The sequence below is a fragment of the Triticum dicoccoides genome, chromosome 2A (assembly GCF_002162155.2).
Source record: "Triticum dicoccoides isolate Atlit2015 ecotype Zavitan chromosome 2A, WEW_v2.0, whole genome shotgun sequence".
Lineage (NCBI taxonomy): Eukaryota > Viridiplantae > Streptophyta > Magnoliopsida > Poales > Poaceae > Triticum > Triticum dicoccoides.
The window spans coordinates 79,227,981-79,251,166 of record NC_041382.1 but is presented as its reverse complement, the minus strand read 5'-3'; the positions used below and the strand labels follow the sequence as shown (position 1 = coordinate 79,251,166).

General features: G+C 47.9%; 1 pseudogene; it reads left to right on the top strand.

Annotated features, from left to right (window-relative positions):
• Positions 1–641: 641 nt before the first annotated feature.
• On the top strand, positions 642–8,118 carry LOC119357643 (annotated as a pseudogene).
• The last annotated feature ends 15,068 nt before the right edge of the window (positions 8,119–23,186 follow it).

The following is a 23,186-nucleotide window of genomic DNA, read 5'->3' as shown; positions in this document are numbered from 1 at the left end:
AAGTAGTTGTTCACGGGTCGTTGGGGAAGTTGTCCTTCTCGTGGCGACGGTAGTTGTTCACCCGACGGTCTTTGGCAACGGTCGCGACGTACAGGGTTCGTAGATGTTCGGGTCAAGGGTAGCGATACTTAGTATCTTGTGGAACTTGACGGTCCATCATGGTACTTGGCGGTCTTGATCGGAGCAGCAACACGTAGCCGAACTTGGGGTCTCGGTCCTGGCGATCAAAAGGGTACTTGCGGTCTTGACGAACCCGTAGTGGTACTGGGCGAGATCATGGCCATGGTAGTCTTCGGACTTGGAGTTTTGTGTAGTCGAACTTGAGGTGGTCCTGGACCGGCTGGACTTGGCGCATCCGACAGCAAAAGATACACAAATCGGGGTCGGTGGTGACTATGAGGAATCGAATGACGAGGCACTCGGCATCGAGGTCCCGCAGCGCATCAGCGGCAGGAGGCAGGCCCTAACAGAGATGGAACATGGCAGACGCATGCGGAGGGGAACACGGCGAAGTGGACGGCAGCGGCTTGCTCGCCGGCAACGGCTGGAGATGGAGGTCGCCGGCGCAGGGACTCGACCGGAGTCAACGACGCGGTCGTCGCTGGCCCACGCGATGGGTCAGCGAGGCAGGGACGCTGGCGATGCAAAGGTCAGGGCGGTACTGCGGTGGCGCCGCACTGCAGCAGAAGAAGAAGAGGGAGGCGCGACAAAGGCGATGGCACGCGGGTCCGGCGAGCTCCGACCCGTGGCGGCGCACGCGCAGAGGTAGGTCACGGCACGCGCGAGGTGGCCAGGTGGCGGCGACGGGCGACGCCGGGAAGAGCAGCTGCAGCAGGGCATGGAAGGAGGAGTAGCAGAGGAAGGGGGCCGCGTGGAGGGGTGACGTGCTCGCCGGCGTGAGGTGCGCATAGGCGAGGAAGAGTCAGGGAGGAGACGTGCACGTCGGGGTCCTGTGGGTGGCGGCGCGAGGGAGATGGGGATCGAGGAGATGTGGATCGAGGGATGCGGGGACGGGCTAGGTTTAGACGGGGCACCGGCTGGGCTGCAGGCAAGGGTTTAGGTGGGCCTTGGGAGAGGGAGGGTGCTTGGGAGGCCCAGGGTTAGAAGAGGGGCGCCTGGGCCTTGGGCCACCCGACGCTGGGCCTCGAAAGTGGATGGGCCGGATGGAAAGGAGAGGCCCAGGGCTCTTTCCTTTCTTTTAATTTTTTTAGTTTATATGAATAAACAATCAACAAAGGGGAAAATCCAGGGTTTTTTGGTTAGGGATATGAGATATATAAATATATATCTGGAACCCTGGATTTATGTAGGGTTTGAATAATTTGCTCTGGCATTTTTAGAAGGTAGAAAAATAATTAGAGTTTGAATTATTCTCAAACTCCAATCTTTTTTGAACCTGACCAAACAACTTTGAATGGGATGAAATCTGACACAGAGGGTGTAGGAAATAGGCAAGATTTGTAGGGAAAAGATGAACATTAATGGAGGAGGAATAAAGTCACTTGCCAAAGACATGAAAGAAGAAGGAAGTGAGAGGTGATGATGCATGTGTATGGCTTGAGTGAGAGATGACAAGGAAGTATATGAAGTTGAGTCGGATAAAAGAAGAGTTGAAGAGTAGTGCAATTGTGTTATGGTTGATTCCAAGCTAATGGAATATTTTATAATAGCTCCCTAAATATTAGGAGGATATGTTATAAAGAGAACTCACCATGTGAATTCCCTCGATTTAAATGGACCGAAGATCCATGCAATTTATATAGTTGAGTTGGAAAGATTAAAGACATGATGGCATGATGACATGATGCAAAAAAAAGAATGCAACGAACCAAACAAATCACCCGATGAAACTCGGAAAACATGGAAGGCATTTGGAGCTCCGGTCTTGGGGCGTTACAGAGCATCTCCATTGCCATCTCGTAGCTTTCAACCCATGCTTCTGGCTGTAGATCGGCGGTATAATTGGGTACCTTATGAGGTCCCTTGAAGTCTTTGGGTAATCTCACATTACGCAAAGGGGGGGGGGGTTAAGGCACGACACCCCCAAAGAACTGAATACTACCCTTGGTTCGACTGAAGCGGTGGGACGAACTGGAGTAGGTTGCCGGACCCCGTGCAGGGCCGCTAACTCGGCCTCCCGATGTGCACGACCATGATCAACCACATCCTGCGCATTGGCACCGCCCCCTGCCGGGTTGTGTCCTAGCGGCAAGTTACGGCGACGCGCACTGCTTGACACGGCTGGTTCATCCTCTACATGCCTGCTGTAGCTCCGGCTTGAACGTGGGGTGGAATGAATCCTCTCACGACTATGCGAATATGCCTGCTGCTAATTTAGGGCTGTTTGAAGGAGATCTCTGGCCCGTCGTGCTTCAACCACAACTGGTGACTCGCTGTCGTTTGGGAGAGCTGCTAATCGTGAAGAAGCGGCCACAATGTTGTCCAACGGGTTGGAATAATGCCCGGGAGGTGTTGCAACATATTGCGGCACAATGTTATTCTGACGAGGCAGATCCATCATGCGCGGCTGAACCGGCGCTCCTGTTCCTGGTGCCTCCGTCTGGTTTAATATTGGCTGGTTACTAGTTCCTGCTCCTGGCGTGTTGAAGAGATTTCGTGGCTCATAACCCGACGGGAGATGCGATCGGTACCTTCTTCTCATGACTTCTTCGGAAGCGTTCTGATCGAGCCTAATCCAGTAGGCCTGAGCTTCCAACTCAGCCCGTTCTGTAGCCATCCTAGCGTTCTCTGCCGCTAGATCCACCTTAGCCTGAGCTATCTGATCCTTTACCTTTGCAATCTCCACGTTGTGCTGATCCCGGGCTGCTGCGTCCACCTCGGCGGCCATCAATGTTGCCAAAGCGTCGAACAAGTCAGACAAGACTTGAGCCGGAGGCGGCGCAGAGCTTCCTGCCCCTGCCGGCGTGGCCGTTGTTGAACCAGAGAGTATTGCTGCGGCAGCTGATGAATGAGGCGCCGACTGTGTTCCGGCCATGAAGATAGCGGCCCGGTTTGGTAGATCAGGAAAGTCTGGAATACTGTTGCCCTCGGATCCTGCACTAATCCGGCCATCCTGCAACTGATAGAGCGATTCGGTCTCTCCAGAAGACTCGTCATCGAAACAGACAATGGTTTCTCCATCGGACACCGGTCCGTCCTTGTATTCTGCTCCATGGATGACGCCTACGAAAACATGCTTCACCACGGGCTGAACCGACGAAGGGCTTGCACGCTGAGCCGTCTCGATGATGTCGGTGCAGATGTCCGGCTCAGGGGCCGGTTGGCCAATCTTGCCGATGAAGACGTGAATCCCACCAAAGGGGACCCGGTACCCGTATTCGATTGAATCGGCCTCGGGACCCCATCCTGCGTTGTCGATCTAGAGCTTGCCGTGATGACTCTTCGTCATCCGGCCCACAGCGTATCCCTTGAGTCCATCAAAGCTGCCCTTCAAGAACTCGAAACCATCGTGCGATAGCCCCACGGTGGGCGCCAACTGTCATGGGTTTGTCACGGTAGATGTCCTTGTGAAAGGACTTAGTTGTGGAGCCATCGCAACAGGTTAGCTTAGAGGGGTTAAACCGGACACGGGGACACGGGGAGTTTATACTAGTTCGGCCCCTTCGATGAAGGTAAAAGCCTACGTCTAGTTGTGATTGGTATTGCTAGGGTTTCGAAGGCCAGGGAGCGAGTCCGCTTTGTCTGGCTCTCGAGTTTGTTGTCTGTCGTCCCTAAACCGTTGTCGGGTCGTCCCTTTATATACATAGGTTGACGCCCGCCGGTTTACAGAGTCCCAAAGCCGGATTATAAACGTGTCTGGTTCGGTCTCTATCCTTCCTATCTTACAATGCAAGTTACATAACAAGGTCGGTTTACATATCTACATGCCTTAACTCGCCTCTGGGCCTTGGGCCTTCATAAAGCGCCATCATTCTTATGTCTTCATGGGCTTCTAATCTTCATAAGGCTAATCCGGCTACCCCTGGCCGGTTTACGTCCAGTAGTAATATCCCCAACAATCTTCAAGGTGAAAATCCATGATCTGGCCTTCGGCAGTTGGATCTGGCGACCATGGCGCTTGAGCGTCATTCCCTTCCTGAAGGCATTGCTATTGGAAAACATTTCTCATTTACTTGTGATTTCAAGGCATGGTTGTTGCGGATATGGTCGTTGTTGGAGTTTGTTAATCATTGTTTTCAACATTACGGAGGTTTTTTACTCCACCAATGCATAACTTCGGTCTTGTATGACTTTACTATTTGCTGGTGTGATTCTTCGTGTGTGCGTAGCTAAATTTTTTTAAGGGGGGGGGTGGCTTCCAATCTATTCATCGTGTGTCATGAGCCGAAGTAGGCCACAATCAACACCTCCCCGTCACTGCAGCAGGGAATTTTTTATTGTGATAGACAGTCAAGAAGTCGTCGTGCTAAGGCACCACAAGGCCAACACACCAGAAGAACAACCGTCGCCGATGAGTAGAAGCATAGATGGGGAGGATCCAAACCATAGTCACAGAAACGAAAGATTGGATCCACAAAGATTCATCGATGAGGAACATCGACCGAATCGTACAAGATTTTTCGGAGACACATCTCCACATGCCCTTCGACGACATTAGACACACTGCCAAAAATGAGGTCTATGCATGAGGACTTTATTCCATCCGCAATGAGCCGCCGCCCCGCCTTACCGAGAAGGACACAAACCCCAATCGACCTAAAAACACCTAAAATTGGGTAGGAAGCCTCCCACCAGCAAGGGTCGATACCCACCACGTCTCCATGGCCCTAAGGTCACAAAAGACGAGGTGGACCAACGGCGACATGACGGGAGGCAGAGATACCCTAATCACCTGGGTAGTTGTGAGAGGAGGTGAAGTGGTACATGTGGTCCAGAGTACTCTCTCCGTCCGAAAATACTTGTCCTATAAATGGAGTCTCTCAATTATTGCCATTGATGGTTGTGTTCGTTGGTGTTAGTAATGCGCAAATCCTAACTACACATAGGTCTAAAAAGAACTACACAAAGGTTAGGTGTATGCATCCAATCGCTGTTGAAAAATATGAATACCAAAATTAGGAAGGCACCATCCTAATTTGCATATTTTTATTTTCTTTTTGAGAATATATCCAATCTACATTTTTTTAGCGTATATCTTTTTTCCCCAGAATTTTTTGAGTGTATATCCTTTTGTTTTAGAAACTTTTCAGCGTATATCCAATGCATCTAGTCCGTCTACGTCCTAACTAACTGGGCCAAAGGCCCATTGACACCTAATCCGTTTACGCCCTAAATAACGGGGCCAAAGGCCCATTGGAACAAGACATGATTTACGCCCTAACTATCGCCTCTATCCCGAAAAATTTGAGTTTTTGTTTCAAAAGCGGCAAGAACTCAACACCATTTCGTCGGATCTCTCCTAAGTTTGATCCCCTTCCCCATAAGCGCATCCCTCCATGGATTTCCCTGCATAATCTTTACGTCGGGCGACCCTGAACCTATGCGCAGGCCATCTGCTCGACGAAATGCGTGGGGCAACCACCCAGCGCCGGGGGCCGTGCCGCCGCACCGACCAAGCGTCAGGCTCCGGCGGCGGCGGGGTCGACCGCCTCGGCGCCCTCCCGGACGCGCTCCTGCACCACGTCATGTCGTTCCTGAAGGCATGGGAGGTGGTTCCCACCTGCGTGCTCGCGCGCTGGTGACGCCACCTATGGGAGTCCGCGCCCTGCGTCGACCTCCGCGTGCGCTACATGAGCCGCGACGCCGACCCGCCGCAGGAGTTCCGCGACTTCGTGCACCGCCTCTTCCTCCTCCGCGACGTGTCAGCGCCCGTGGACATGCTCCGCCTACAACCCAGCGACAAGGACGCTGGCTTCAATGAGGACGATGCCAGCATCTGGATCAGGACTGCTCTCAAGCGCAGGGCGTGGGTTATTCACCTTGCCGGGCATCACAAGAGAGTCGCGTCGTTGGAGGGCGTGCCCTTCGTTTCGTGCCACCTCAAGATCTTGAAGTTGTCGTACGCCAGGCTCGATGACAGTGTCCTCCGACAGCTTTCTGCTAGTTGCAAATCCTTGGAATAGCTCGATCTCAAGGATTGCTTGGTCACAGGCCCTGGGATTGTGTCCGTCTCTTTGAGGACCTTAATCATGCTTAAGTGCAAGTTCAATTCGGGATTCTCAATTGCCCCTCCTAGCCTCTTCTCCATTGCAGCTCCCAACCTCCTACTTCTGCGCCTCATGACACCGTATGCCCAAGTTCCGTCATTTACCAACTTTGGGTCACTAGTCACATCCACTATCTTACTTGATGAACATTTCTTGAGCAATGAATTTGCACACATCAGCGATAAGGATGACTGCGATGAAACTACTGATGACGATGGCAATGATGATAAGAGGGAGAACTATACGATTCATGATGCCTCATCTTTGAGTGATGATGATGATTTTGGATACATCGGTGATTTTGACGAGTTTGGATATGGATATGGTTTTCCCAAAGAAAGATATGGGCACAGTCGCTACAAGGATAATTATAATTATGGTAGCAATATTGATAGTGATGACAATGCCTATGAATACAGTGAGATTGCAAATGATGCAAAGTATGGCTACAAAGGTAAGGGAAGCTTCCCAGTGAAGATGGTAACTATGGAAAAATCAGTGGTGGAAATTATAGTTACATTCTAGGTGGCCATCATATGCTCGAGAGCCTTTCCACAGCTACGAGTTTGGAGTTGTTAATTGATGCTGGAGAGGTATAACAATCACCATCTTTTACTGATTTCTCTTTTTCCTCTCTTATTTTCTATTTATATTTTCCTTGGCATGGTCATAGTTATAATGGGACATTTTTTCCTGCATGTTTCACAATGAAATGCCGGGTTCCCTCCAATAGAACACGTGTCGAATGAGCACATTTCTGACCTTCTGCTCTGGTGTAGTACTAGTTTATTTAATCATCAATTGTAGCTTCAAGGGAGTATTATTCATCAATTATGTTCTCATTGCAACTTTGCAGTTTTTCTCTTTGTTGCAACAGTGTATCTTTTCAACAGATTAGCTATATATATTCAGTTTTTATAAGAGTGTCTAAGGCCGATGTTCCTCCAGTTACTAGAAAATAAAGATGAATGATATGAAACCAATACGTGCTACTCTTCTAGCAATACATCACTATATGATAGATGTTGTTTTCCCTTCTTTTTCGAGATGGGTATCTTTTTTCTGTTGAATAAACCATCCATATGCAGTTTTTACTGTGAGAAGTTGATTTGAGTTACTACCGTTCTTTGCTGAATACTCTTTTGTCTGCATTATGAAGGTGGTTCTGACTAGGGAATTGAGAAGGTGTCCAACTTTTAGCAACCTGAAGACCCTGTCCCTTGGTGAATGGTGTATGGCCGCTGATTTCGATGCATTAATTTTCTTGCTACAGCATTCACCTAATATAAAGACGCTTTTCTCCAACTCAAATTGGTATGTGTGATTACATATTTGGTGTATGCTACTTGATCCTAGACTTCATTGTTATTAGTTTTTTAGTATCTGATCGCACACTTAATGACAATTTGGTTAATGTGCTAAAGAACTTCAGCACAAGGAAGGCATTGGAAACATGTATCAAACTACAGGGAAGATCATTTACTTGCAAAGAACTTAGAATGGTGAAGATCAAATGTTCAAAGGACGATTGAAGAGTCCACACCTTGGCACATATGTTCAGGGCAAATGGTATATCACTAGAGAATATTTATGTGCGTCGGAGCGGGGATGCTTGTGAGTCATACCTATACCATTTCGTATTTACTTGCAATATCAGCATTTCCTTACTGGTTTATATGTTCATATGCTATTTACTGAGATGTAAAGAGCACATTGCCGTGTTCCTGAAAAGCTAAATAAGTATAAATGGGCATATAATCTTCTTAGTGTATACATCGATATTCTGTTACATGAGAAGTGTATTCTGTAAAATTAAAAGATGTTCTTTCGTACATGGTCCTAATCTATAGTCATCTACTTTTTGATATTTCTACCAGATCTCCGTGGCCAGAAGTTTATGAGGGACCTCGCCAAACAAGAACTGGATGAATGTGGGGACGACTGGATGTAAACGTCCAGAAGTTTACGAGGGGTCTTCTAGATATTAAATCCTGCCGGCGATCGACCATCCATTATGTAGTTAGCAAGGTGCAGTAAGAACCCTTGATCTCCATGTAGGACTGATTATGCTTTCAAAGCTTCACCGGATCTTTTGACGTCCTTTTTAGTAGCATGGGCTACAAATCGCTGGGATGTTCTTCCTATACTATAAACTAATTCATTTGTGTGGTCTGTAGTAAACTTTGCTTTTTTACCAGAACAGAAAATAAATTATGGATGCGTCGTGCCTGAATTGTGGTGCAGCTGAGATACGCTTTGTTATTTCACTTCGACAGTATGACTGTAGGGTTCATTTGTCAGGGTTATTTTATCTTCGGAAGTTTAGTATAGTTGTATATTGAAATTAATGCAAAATTGAAAATTTGAAATGTGTTTCACATGCAGTGAAAAGGAAATACACTTCATATACAACAGGTCGAATACTGAAGTAAACTTCATGCTCTGAATCATGTGTGCCTACAACTATGAGCGGTGACGTATTTTCTCTCAGAACTAGATAATTGCCCGTGCGTTGCAACGGGAGTATAAACATTCTAGTAGATTAGCCCCTGACTGCACGACTATTATTGTACTATATTATTGTTTTTGAGAATCCATGTATATTATTATATTGATACGCTAAAATCTTACCAAATGTTTGTATGCAATCGCCATGATTTCTCTGCCATTTTATTGTTAAGCACTTATTTGGTAAGAATTTAATGACTTGCCAACAAAATATGTGTTTATTTTGATAAGTTAATAAACATGAGACAATTAAATGGATGGGAGAACAATCAAATATGGGAGGAAAAAATCAAAGAGGATAAGGAAAGAGTGCGACGTATATATGGAAGGTTGGACGAAAAAGAGGTGAAATGGGAACCTTACGTTCTTTTTAAGTAGTAGAGATTTAAGTAGTAGAGATAAGCACTTATTTGGTAAGAATTTAATGACTTGCCAACAAAATATGTGATTATTTTGGTAAGTTAATAAACATGAGACAATTAAATGGATGGGAGAACAATCAAATATGGGAGAAAAAAAATCAAAGAGGATAAGGAAAGAGTGCGACGTATATATGGAAGGTTGGACGAAAAAGAGGTGAAATGAGAACCTTACGTTCTTTTTAAGTAGTAGAGATAACATATATTAACACCTGAAAAAATACACCGCGTTTTTGTTGTTGAAAAAGGACACTGTTAATAAGACGGTGAATTTCACTTTTTACCCACTGTTTGTGTATTTGTGATAGTATTTGCCCCATTTAAATTTTCGGCCACATTGTACCCCAAAATTGCTGTGATGTGTCGTGTTTAACCCAATTTAACACTTTGCCCGGATTTTAACCAGTTGGGTCCTCTTATCAAGATGATGTGTGTGATGACCAGTATTCCAACTAGGAGTCTAGGAAGCGTAAACAAGATGGCACTATCCTCTACCCACCTAATCGGACTCGCGTCCGCGTCCACCTAATTGGCAAAACCTTGCCCCATGGCAAATCTTGATTTGGTTGTCGCCTGACGGCTCCTCTTTGCCGCCCTTTATTCTCTTCGCCCCACCACTTGTGGTCTCACAGAGTGGGCCTGGCTTGACCAAACCACAAAATATGGTGCAGAGCTAGGGTGGTTTTTTATGGGTTGTGCTGGCGAGATATAAGAGCAACTCTACCAGCGTCGTCATACCGTGCATTTGGAAACTGGCGTGAGCGCGGCGCCCATTTCTGCCTAGGCTGCCACCGACATTCATTCAAAATACTCGAGGGCGGTGGGTAGGCGGGCACAGACGATGACTGATTCTATCTTACGGTGCACGTCATCCTTGATCCACTTGAAGTAGTCCCACATCCTCCCCCAGAACCCTCTCTAGGTGTGGACCTCTTAGGTCTTGCTGGGGAGGACGTGACCGCATCGACATGGTCGATGAGATTGAGTGTGGTGGCAGGGATGGAGAGGGCAGGGTGGCGGCCGGTGAAGGGGGGCGGTGAGGTGAGTGTGTTGGCGACGGGGATGGGGGAGAGAGGTTAAATGTGGTGCTGATGGCGAAGGTAATGGGTCCATATACCAACGAATGGGCGTGTTCCGGATGGAAATTGGGCCTGATTTGCTACGTGCGGGAGGGGAACGTGACGAAGAGCGTTAGTTGGCACTCTGCTCGGTGGATACGTGGTTGCAACGTTGTCAGGGAGGAAGCGGCAATTGCACGGGCAACAACGACATTGATAGGGCTGCATGCAGGAGGAAGAGTCTGAGCCAAAACTTTCTTCCCGCTCGAGCAGATGGTGGATGATGCATGCTCCAAACCAATGCCCCCACATTATTTGAAGGGTTGAATATGGAGCACCCTTCACAAATTATGCATGCCGAATGTCGGATGACTAGTATGCTAAAATGGCATTCTCAGTCAAAAGTCGCCATATTGGTCGGGCGACTACTATAGAATCTGGCTTTTAGTTGCAAAAATAGAAAACCGGAAGCTGGACCACTGGATTGAGGATGGATGGCACAGATTCAATGGGACAGATGTGTACACAAAAATGCACGCTTCTGCGCAAAAAGGACCCTCTTTTCTAACGAATTTGCTACCGTAATAGCCCTAGCATTGATTGGGAAAGAGGTAGCGACACGGAAAAGGCAAGTGTTGACCTAAGATGTGAAATGACGAAAATGCCCTCGGCGGGGCCTAGAAACAATGGGCGGTGGCACGCTGGAGGGCACACTACTCACTGCGGCAGTGTTTTCGGTTTGATCCGACGGCCGTGGTCTTCCAGGAGCGAGATCGAATGGTCGAAAACGCATCAAGAAATTGATCCGACGGCCGAGAGTGCCTAAGATCTAAGAGAGTGCGGGGGCGCCCACGGTTCTTATTTCAGGATTTGCTCCTGTGATAGTCCCATCTGACCATCTCCCCTGTTGCTTCGCGGTGGCGCTCCAGATCCGGTGCCAAGCGCATCCCTTTCCTTCCCTTCCCCGGCTACTCCGACTCAAGGCCACCACCAGACATCGCGCCCCACATCTCCGAGCGGCAACCGGTCGCCGTCGCGACGGTGAGCTCCACGGTGGGGAAGGGCACCGCCGGCATAGGTGCCTTCGAGGCACCACGTGACGTTCACCGTGCCCTCCTCCGGCACATCTATGACGTGGATGAGCCCACGCCGTCCGCGCCCAAGCTGCAAGGTGGCCACCTCTTCCCTGCTTTCCTTTCGCCGCCGCTATGTACAATCATTTTATTACTATTTTGGGTAGTGGATTTGGAGAATTTGTGACATTCCACTCGGCAGTTTGTTTGTGCCAGTTTCCTTAACAAACGTCAATGCGCTCCATATCCTTTGATGAAGGTTTTAAAAATCTTCAACTTTATACTACAAGTCAGGCTCATGTACTAGTGCATGCTTGTACAGGAACCGATCAAGTGCTTCTGCTAGCTCTTGTGTACGTGAGTGTTGTTGGGGAACGTTGCAGAAAATTCAAATTTTTCCTACGGTTTCACCAAGATCCATCTATGAGTTCATCTAAGCAACGAGTCTAGGGAGAGAGTTTGCATCTACATACCACTTGTAGATCGCGTGCGGAAGCTTGCAAGGTGATGATGTAGTCGTACTCGACGTGATCCAAATCACCGATGACCAGCGCCGAACGGACGGCACCTCCGCGTTCAACACACGTACGGGACGGGAGACGTCTTCTCCTTCTTGATCCAGCAAGGGGAAAGGAGAGGTTGATGAAGATCCAGCAGCACGACGGCGTGGTGGTGGATGCAGGGCGTCACAGCAGCAGGGCTTCGCCGAGACTACGAGGGAGAGACGTAACGGGGGGAGGTGGAGGCGCCAGGGGCTGGTGTATGAAGTCCCTCCTCTCCTCCACTATATATAGGGGTGCCAGGGGGGGCGCCGGCCCTAGTAGATGAGATCTACTAGGGGGGGCGGCGGCCTAGGGGAGGTTTCCCTCCCCCCCAAGGCACCTAGGGGTGCCTTCCACCACTAGGACTCCTCCTAGGGGGAAACCCTAGGCGCATGGGCCTATAGGGACTGGTGCCCTTGGCCCATGATGGCCAAGGCGCACCCCCTGCAGCCCATGTGGCCCCCCGGGACAGGTGGCCCCACCCGGTGGACCCCCGGGACCCTTCCGGTGGTCCCGGTACAATACCGATAACCCCGAAACTTGTCCCGATGCCCGAAATAGCACTTCCTATATATAATTCTTTACCTCCGGACCATTCCGGAACTCCTCGTGACGTCCGGGATCTCATCCGGGACTCCGAACAACATTCGGGTTTCTGCATATACATATCTTCATAACCCTAGCGTCACCGAACCTTAAGTGTGTAGACCCTACGGGTTCGGGAGACATGCAGACATGACCGAGACGCTCTCAGTCAATAACCATCAGCGGGATCTGGATACCCATGATGGCTCCCACATGCTCCTCGATGTTGTCATCGGATGAACCACTATGTCGAGGATTCGATCAAACCCTGTATGCAATTCCCTTTGTCAATCGGTACGTTACTTGCCCGAGACTCGATCGTCGGTATCCCAATACCTTGTTCAGTCTCATTACCGGCAAGTCACTTTACTCGTACCGTAATGCATGATCCCGTGTCCAACACCTTGGTCACATTGAGCTCATTATGATGATGCATTACCGAGTGGGCCCAGAGATACCTCTCCGTCATACGGAGTGACAAATCCCAGTCTCGATCCGTGTCAACCCAACAGCTACTTTCGGAGATACCTGTAATGCACCTTTATAGTCACCCAGTTACGTTGTGACGTTTGATACACCCAAGGCACTCTTACGGTATCCGGGAGTTACACGATCTCATGGTCGAAGGAAGAGATACTTGACACTTGCAAAGCTCCAGCAAAACGAACTACACGATCTTTTATGCTATGCTTAGGATTGGGTCTTGTCCATCACATCATTCTCCTAATGATGTGATCCCGTTATCAACGACATCCAATGTCCATAGTCAGGAAACCATGACTATCTGTTGATCACAACGAGCTGGTCAACTAGAGGCTTACCAGGGACATAGTGTGGTCTAAGTATTCACACGTGTATTACGATTTCCGGATAATACAGATATAGCATGAATAAAAGACAATTATCATGAACAATGAAATATAATAATACTTTTATTATTGCCTCTAGGGCATATTTCCAACAGTCTCCCACTTGCACTAGAGTCACCAATCTAGTTACATTGTGATGAATCTAACACCCATAGAGTTCTGGTGTTGATCATGTTTTGCACGCGAGAGAGGTTTAGTCAGCGGATCTGCGACATTCAGATCCGTGTGCACTTTGCAAATCTCTATGTCTCCATCTTGAACATTTTCACGGATGGAGTTGAAATGACGCTTGATGTGCCTGGTCTTCTTGTGAAACCTGGGCTCCTTTGCGAGGGCAATTGCTCCAGTGTTGTCACAGAAGAGTTTGATCGGCCCCGACGCATTGGGTATGACTCCTAGGTTGGTGATGAACTCCTTCACCCAAATCGCTTCATGTGCTGCCTCCGAGGCTGCCATGTACTCCGCTTCACACGTAGATCCCGCCACGACGCTCTGCTTGCAGCTGCACCAGCTTACTGCTCCACCATTCAACATATACACGTATCCGGTTTGTGACTTAGAGTCATCCAGATCTGAGTCGAAGCTAGCGTCGACGTAACCCTTTACGACGAGCTCTTCGTCTCCTCCATAAACGAGAAACATGTCCTTTGTCCTTTTCACGTACTTCAGGATATTCTTGACCGCTGTCCAGTGTTCCTTACCGGGATTACTTTGGTATCTTGCTACCAAACTCACGGCAAGGTTTACATCGGGTCTGGTACACAGCATGTCATACATAATAGATCCTATGGCTGAAGCATAGGGGATGACACTCATCTCTTCTTTATCTTTTGCCGTGGTCGGTGACTGAGCTGAGCTCAGTCTCATACCTTGTAACATAGGCAAGAACCCCTTCTTGGACTGATCCATTCTGAATCTCTTCAAAATCTTATCAAGGTATGTGTTTTGTGAAAGACCTATGAGGCGTCTCGATCTATCTCTATAGATCTTGATGCCTAATATATAAGCAGCTTCTCCAAGGTCCTTCATTGAAAAACACTTATTCAAGTAGGCCTTTATGCTGTCCAGAAATTCTATATTATTTCCCATCAGGAGTATGTCATCTACATATAATATGAGAAATGCTACAGAGCTCCCACTCACTTTCTTGTAAACGCAGGCTTCTCCATAAGTCTGCATAAACCCAAACGCTTTGATCATCTCATCAAAGCGAATGTTCCAACTCCGAGATGCTTGCACCAGTCCATAAATGGATCGCTGGAGCTTGCATACTTTGTTAGCGTTCCGAGGATCGACAAAACCTTCCGGCTGCATCATATACAGTTCTTCCTTAAGATGCCCGTTAAGGAATGCTGTTTTGACGTCCATCTGCCATATCTCATAATCATAGTATGCGGCAATTGCTAACATGATTCGGACGGACTTTAGCTTCGCTACGGGAGAGAATGTCTCGTCGTAGTCAATCCCTTGAACCTGTCGATAACCCTTAGCGACAAGTCAAGCTTTATAGATGGTAACATTACCATCCGCGTCCGTCTTCTTCTTAAAGATCCATTTGTTTTCTATCGCTCGCCGATCATCGGGCAAGTCTGTCAAAGTCCATACTTTGTTTTCATAGATGGATTCTATCTCGGATTTCATGGCTTCAAGCCATTTGTTGGAATCCGGGCCTGCCATTGCTTCTTCATAGTTCGAAGGTTCATTGTTGTCTAACAACATGATTTCCAGGACAGGGTTGCCATACCACTCTGGTGCGGAACGTGTCCTTGTGGACCTACGAAGTTCAGCAGTAACTTGATCCGAAGTACCTTGATCATTATCATGGTTTTCCTCTTCAGTTGGTGTGGGCATCACAGGAACGGTTTCCTGTGCTGCGTCACTATCCCGCTCAAGAGGTAGTACTTCATCGAGTTCTACTTTCCTCCCACTTACTTCTTTCGAGAGAAACTCTTTTTCCAGAAAGCATCCGTTCTTGGCAACAAAGATCTTGCCTTCGGATCTTAAGTAGAAGGTGTACCCTACAGTTTCCTTAGGGTATCCTATGAATACGCATTTTTCCGACTTGGGTTCGAGCTTTTCAGGTTGAAGTTTCTTGACATAAGCTTCGCATCCCCAAACTTTTAGAAACGACAGCTTAGGTTTCTTTCCAAACCATAATTCATACGGTATCGTCTCAACGGATTTAGACGGTGCCCTATTTAAAGTGAATGTAGCTGTCTCTAGAGCGTATCCCCAAAATGATAGCGGTAAATCGGTAAGAGACATCATAGACCGCACCATATCCAATAGAGTGCGATTACGACATTCGGACACACCGTTTCGCTGAGGTGTTCCAGGCGGCGTGAGCTGTGACATGATTCCACATTTCTTTAAGTGTGTACCAAATTCGTGACTTAAGTATTCTCCTCCACGATCTGATCGTAAGAATTTTATCTTTCGGTCACGTTGATTCTCCACCTCATTATGAAATTCCTTGAACTTTTCAAAGGTCTCAGACTTGTGTTTCATTAAGTAGACATACCCATATCTACTCAAGTCATCTGTGAGAGTGAGAACATAACGATATCCTCCGCGAGCCTCAACGCTCATTGGACCGCACACATCGGTATGTATGATTTCCAACAAGTTGGTTGCTCGCTCCATTGTTCCGGAGAACGGAGTCTTGGTCATTTTGCCCAAGAGGCATGGTTCGCACGTGTCAAACGATTCATAATCAAGAGACTCTAAAAGTCCATCGGCATGGAGCTTCTTCATGCGCTTGACACCAATGTGACCAAGGCGGCAGTGCCACAAGTATGTGGGACTATCGTTATCAACTTTAAATCTTTTGGCATCTACACTATGAACATGTGTAATATTACGCTCGAGATTCATTAAGAATAAACCATTGACCATCGGAGCATGACCATAAAACATTTCTCTCATATAAATCGAACAACCATTATTCTCAGACTTAAATGAGTAGCCATCTCGTATTAAACGAGATCCTGATACAATGTTCATGCTCAAACTTGGCACTAAATAACAATTATTAAGGTTCAAAACTAATCCCGTAGGTAAATGTAGAGGCAGCGTGCCGACGGCGATCACATCGACTCTGGAACCATTCCCGACGCGCATCGTCACCTCGTCCTTTGCCAGTCTCCGTTTATTCCGCAGCTCCTGCTGTGAGTTACAAATATGAGCAACGGCACCGGTATCAAATACCCAGGAGTTACTACGATTACTGGTAAGGTACACATCAATCACATGTATATCAAATATACCTTTGGTGTTGCCGGCCTTCTTATCCGCTAAGTATTTGGGGCAGTTCCGCTTCCAGTGACCCTTCCCCTTGCAATAAAAGCACTCCGTCTCAGGCTTGGGTCCATTCTTTGACTTCTTCCCGGTAACTGGCTTACCAGGCGCGGCAACATCTTTGCCGTCCTTCTTGAAGTTCTTCTTACCCTTGCCCTTCTTGAACTTAGTGGTCTTATTGACCATCAACACTTGATGTTCTTTCTTGATTTCAGCCTCTGCTGACTTCAGCATCGAGAACACTTCAGGAATGGTCTTTTCCATTCCCTGCATGTTGTAGTTCATCACAAAGCTCTTGTAGCTTGGTGGGAGCGACTGGAGGATTCTGTCAATGACCGCCTCATCTGGGAGGTTAATGTTCAGCTGGGTCATACGGTTGTGCAACCCAGACATCTTCAGGATGTGCTCACTGACAGAACTGTTTTCCTCCATCTTACAACTGTAGAACTTGTCGGAGACATCATATCTCTCGACCCGGGCATGAGCTTGAAAAACTAGTTTCAGCTCTTCGAACATCTCATATGCTCCGTGATGCTCAAAACGCTTTTGGAGCCCCGGTTCTAAGCTATAAAGCATGCCGCACTGAACGAGGGAGTAATCATCAGCGCAAGACTGCCAAGCATTCATAATGTCTTGGTTCTCTGGGACGGGAGCGTCACCTAGCGGTCCTTCTAGGACATATTGTTTCCTGGCAGCTATGAGGATGATCCTCAGGTTCCGGACCCAGTCCGTATAGTTGCTGCCATCATCTTTCAGCTTGGTTTTCTCTAGGAACGCGTTGAAGTTCATGTTGACATTAGCGTTGGCCATTGATCTACAAGACATATTTGCAAAGGTTTTAGACTAAGTTCATGATAATAAAGTTCTAATCAAATTATGAACTCCCACTTAGATTAGACATCCCTTTAGTCATCTAAGTGTTACACGATCCGAGTCGACTAGCCCGTGTCCGATCATCACGTGAGACGGACTAGTCATCGTCGGTGAACATTCTCATGTTGATCATATCTTCCATACGACTCGTGTTCGACCTTTCGGTCTCCGTGTTCCGAGGCCATGTCTGCACATGCTAGGCTCGTCAAGTTAACCCTAAGTGTTTTCGCTGTGTAAAACTGTCTTACACCCGTTGTATGTGAACGTAAGGATCCATCACACCTGATCATCACGTGGTGCTTAGAAACGACGAACTGTAGCAACGGTGCACAGTTAGGGGAGAACACTTCTTGAAATTTTATAAGGGATCATCTTATTTACTACCGTCGTCCTAAGTAAACAAGATGCATAATACATAATAAACATCACATGCAATTATATAGTTGTGACATGATATGGCCAATATCATATAGCTCCATTGATCTTCATCTTCGGGGCTCCATGATCATCTTGTCACCGGCTTGACACCATGATCTCCATCATCATGATCTCCATCATCGTGTCTTCATGAAGTTGTCACGCCAACGACTACTTCTACTTCTATGACTAACGTTTAGCAATAAAGTAAAGTAGTTTACATGACGTTATTCAATGACACACAGGTCATACAAAAAAATAATGACAACTCCTATGGCTCCTGCCGGTTGTCATACTCATCGACATGCAAGTCGTGAATCCTATTACAAAGAACATGATCTCATACATCACAATTCATCATTCATCACAACTTCTGGCCATATCACATCACATGATCAATCGCTGCAAAAACAAGTTAGACGTCCTCTAATTGTTGTTGCATCTTTTACGTGGCTGCAATTGGGTTCTAGCAAGAACGTTTTCTTACCTACGAATCACCACAACGTGATTTTGTCAACTTCTATTTACCCTTCATAAGGGCCCTGTTCATTGATTCCGCTCCAACTAAGGTGGGAGAGACAGACACCCGCCAGCCACCTTATGCAACTAGTGCATGTCAATCGGTGGAACCGGTCTCACGTAAGCGTACGTGTAAGGTTGGTCTGGGCCGCTTCATCCCACAATACCGTTGAGCAAGAAAAGACTAGTAGAGGCAAGTAAGATGACAAAATCCACGCCCACAACAAAGTTGTGTTCTACTCGTGCAAAGAGAACTACGCATAGACCTAGCTCATGATGCCACCGTTGGGGAACGTTGCAGAAAATTAAAATTTTTCCTACGGTTTCACCAAGATCCATCTATGAGTTCATCTAAGCAACGAGTCTAGGGAGAGAGTTTGCATCTACATACCACTTGTAGATCACGTGCGGAAGCTTGCAAGGTGATGATGTAGTCGTACTCGACGTGATCCAAATCACCGATGACCAGCGCCGAACGGACGGCACCTCCGCGTTCAACACACGTACGGGACGGGAGACGTCTCCTCCTTCTTGATCCAGCAAGGGGAAAGGAGAGGTTGATGAAGATCCAGCAGCACGACGGCGTGGTGGTGGATGCAGGGCGTCACAGCAGCAGGGCTTCGCCGAGACTACGAGGGAGAGACGTAACGGGGGGAGGTGGAGGCGCCAGGGGCTGGTGTATGAAGTCCCTCCTCTCCTCCACTATATATAGGGGTGCCAGGGGGGCACCGGCCCTAGTAGATGAGATCTACTAGGGGGGCGGCGGCCTAGGGGAGGTTTCCCTCCCCCCAAGGCACCTATGGGTGCCTTCCACCACTAGGACTCCTCCTAGGGCGAAACCCTAGGCGCATGGGCCTATAGGGGCTGGTGCCCTTGGCCCATGATGGCCAAGGCGCACCCCCTACAGCCCATGTGGCCCCCCGGGACAGGTGGCCCCACCCGGTGGACCCCCGGGACCCTTCCGGTGGTCCCGGTACAATACCGATAACCCCGAAACTTGTCCCGATGCCCGAAATAGCACTTCCTATATATAATTCTTTACCTCCGGACCATTCCGGAACTCCTCGTGACGTCCGGGATCTCATCCGGGACTCCGAACAACATTCGGGTTTCTGCATATACATATCTTCATAACCCTAGCGTCACCGAACCTTAAGTGTGTAGACCCTACGGGTTCGGGAGACATGCAGACATGACCGAGACGCTCTCAGTTAATAACCATCAGCGGGATCTGGATACCCATGATGGCTCCCACATGCTCCTCGATGTTGTCATCGGATGAACCACTATGTCGAGGATTCGATCAAACTCTGTATGCAATTCCCTTTGTCAATCGGTACGTTACTTGCCCGAGACTCGATCGTCGGTATCCCAATACCTTGTTCAGTCTCGTTACCGGCAAGTCACTTTACTCGTACCGTAATGCATGATCCCTTGTCCAACACCTTGGTCACATTGAGCTCATTATGATGATGCATTACCGAGTGGGCCCAGAGATACCTCTCCGTCATACGGAGTGACAAATCCCAGTCTCGATCCGTGTCAACCCAACAGCTACTTTCGGAGATACCTGTAATGCACCTTTATAGTCACCCAGTTACGTTGTGACGTTTGATACACCCAAGGCACTCTTACGGTATCCGGGAGTTACACGATCTCATGGTCGAAGGAAGAGATACTTGACACTTGCAAAGCTCCAGCAAAACGAACTACACGATCTTTTATGCTATGCTTTGGATTGGGTCTTGTCCATCACATCATTCTCCTAATGATGTGATCCCGTTATCAACGACATCCAATGTCCATAGTCAGGAAACCATGACTATCTGTTGATCACAACGAGCTGGTCAACTAGAGGCTTACCAGGGACATAGTGTGGTCTAAGTATTCACACGTGTATTATGATTTCCGGATAATACAGATATAGCATGAATAAAAGACAATTATCATGAACAATGAAATATAATAATACTTTTATTATTGCCTCTAGGGCATATTTCCAACAAGTGTCTCTTGGCGGAATTCAGTTTAGGCCATCTCAAGCAGTCTCTCTTGGTATGTTATGTTCCGTTCCATCATTCAAAATCCTGACTGACAAAGCTGAGCCGCGGTGTCGCTAAACCTGCATGCAGATCTTCCGCTCGATGAAATGCACCGGAGCACCACCCAGCGCCCGGGCCAGCGCCGCGGCGCCCGCCGGGCTGTCGCCAAGCCCGACCTGTTGGAAATATGCCCTAGAGGCAATAATAAAAGTATTATTATATTTCATTGTTCATGATAATTGTCTTTTATTCATGCTATAACTGTATTATCCGGAAATCGTAATACACGTGTGAATACTTAGACCACAATATGTCCCTGGTAAGCCTCTAGTTGACCAGCTTGTTGTGATCAACAGATAGTCATGGTTTCCTGACTATGGACATTGGATGTCGTTGATAACGGGATCACATCATTAGGAGAATGATGTGATGGACAAGACCCAATCCTAAGCATAGCATAAAAGATCGTGTAGTTCGTATTGCTAGAGCTTTGTCAATGTCAAGTATCTCTTCCTTAGACCATGAGATCGTGTAACTCCCGGATACCGTAGAAGTGCCTTGGGTGTATCAAACGTCACAACGTAACTGGGTGACTATAAAGGTGCATTACAGGTATCTCCGAAAGTAGCTGTTGGGTTGACACGGATCGAGACTGGGATTTGTCACTCCGTATGACGGAGAGGTATCTCTGGGCCCACTCGGTAATGCATCATCATATTGAGCTCAATGTGACCAAGGTGTTGGACACGGGATCATGCATTACGGTACGAGTAAAGTGACTTGCCGGTAACGAGACTGAACAAGGTATTGGGATACCGACGATCGAGTCTTGGGCAAGTAACGTACCGATTGACAAAGGGAATTGCATACAGGGTTTGATCGAATCCTCGACATCGTGGTTCATCCGATGACAACATCGAGGAGCATGTGGGAGCCATCATGGGTATCCAGATCCCGCTGATGGTTATTGACTGAGAGCGTCTCGGTCATGTCTGCATGTCTCCCGAACCCGTAGGGTCTACACACTTAAGGTTCGGTGACGCTAGGGTTATGAAGATATGTATATGCAGAAACCCGAATGTTGTTCGGAGTCCCGGATGAGATCCCGGACATCACAAGGAGTTCCGGAATGGTCCGGAGGTAAAGAATTATATATAGGAAGTGCTATTTCGGGCATCGGGACAAGTTTCGGGGTTATCGGTATTGTACCGGGACCACCGGAAGGGTCCCGGGGGTCCACCGGGTGGGGCCACCTGTCCCGGGGGGCCACATGGGCTGTAGGGGGTGCACCTTGGCCTTCATGGGCCAAGGGCACCAGCCCCTATAGGCCCATGCGCCTAGGGGTTCCCCCTAGGAGGAGTCCTAGTGGTGGAAGGCACCCCTAGGTGCCTTGGGGGGGAGGGAAACCTCCCCTAGGCCGCCGCCCCCCTAGTAGATCTCATCTACTAGGGCCGGCGCCCCCCCTTGGCACCCCTATATATAGTGGGGGAGAGGAGGGACTTCACACACCAGCCCCTGGCGCCTCCATCTCCCCCGTTACGTCTCTCCCTCGTAGTCTCGGCGAAGCCCTGCTGTTGTGACGCCCTGCATCCACCACCACGCCGTCGTGCTGCTGGATCTTCATCAACCTCTCCTTCCCCCTTGCTGGATCAAGAAGGAGGAGACGTCTCCCGTCCCGTACGTGTGTTGAACGCGGAGGTGCCGTCCGTTCGGCGCTGGTCATGGTGATTTGGATCACGTCGAGTACGACTACATCATCACCTTGCAAGCTTCCGCACGCGATCTACAAGTGGTATGTAGATGCAAACTCTCTCCCTTGACTCGTTGCTTAGATGAACTCATAGATGGATCTGGGTGAAACCGTAGGAAAAATTTTAATTTTCTGCAACGTTCCCCAACAGTGGCATCATGAGCTAGGTCTATGCGTAGTTCTCTTTGCACGAGTAGAACACAATTTTGTTGTGGGCGTGGATTTTGTCATCTTACTTGCCTCTACTAGTCTTTTCTTGCTCAACGGTATTGTGGGATGAAGCGGCCCGGACCAACCTTACACGTACGCTTACGTGAGACCGGTTCCACCGACTGACATGCACAAGTTGCATAAGGTGGCTGGCGGGTGTCTGTCTCTCCCACCTTAGTTGGAGCGGAATCGATGAACAGGGCCCTTATGAAGGGTAAATAGAAGTTGACAAAATCACGTTGTGGTGATTCGTAGGTAAGAAAACGTTCTTGCTAGAACCCAATTGCAGCCACGTAAAAGATGCAACAACAATTAGAGGACGTCTAACTTGTTTTTGCAGCGATTGATCATGTGATGTGATATGGCCAGAAGTTGTGATGAATGATGAATTGTGATGTATGAGATCATGTTCTTTGTAATAGGATTCACGACTTGCATGTCGATGAGTATGACAACCGGCAGGAGCCATAGGAGTTGTCATTATTTTTTTGTATGACCTGCGTGTCATTAAATAACGCCATGTAAACTACTTTACTTTATTGCTAAACGTTAGTCATAGAAGTAGAAGTAGTCATTGGCGTGACAACTTCATGAAGACACGATGATGGAGATCATGATGATGGAGATCATGGTGTCAAGCCGGTGACAAGATGATCATGGAGCCCCGAAGATGAAGATCAATGGAGCTATATGATATTGGCCATATCATGTCACAACTATATAATTGCATGTGATGTTTATTATGTATTATGCATCTTGTTTACTTAGGACGACGGTAGTAAATAAGATGATCCCTTATAAAATTTCAAGAAGTGTTCTCCCCTAACTGTGCACCATTGCTACAGTCGTCGCTTCTA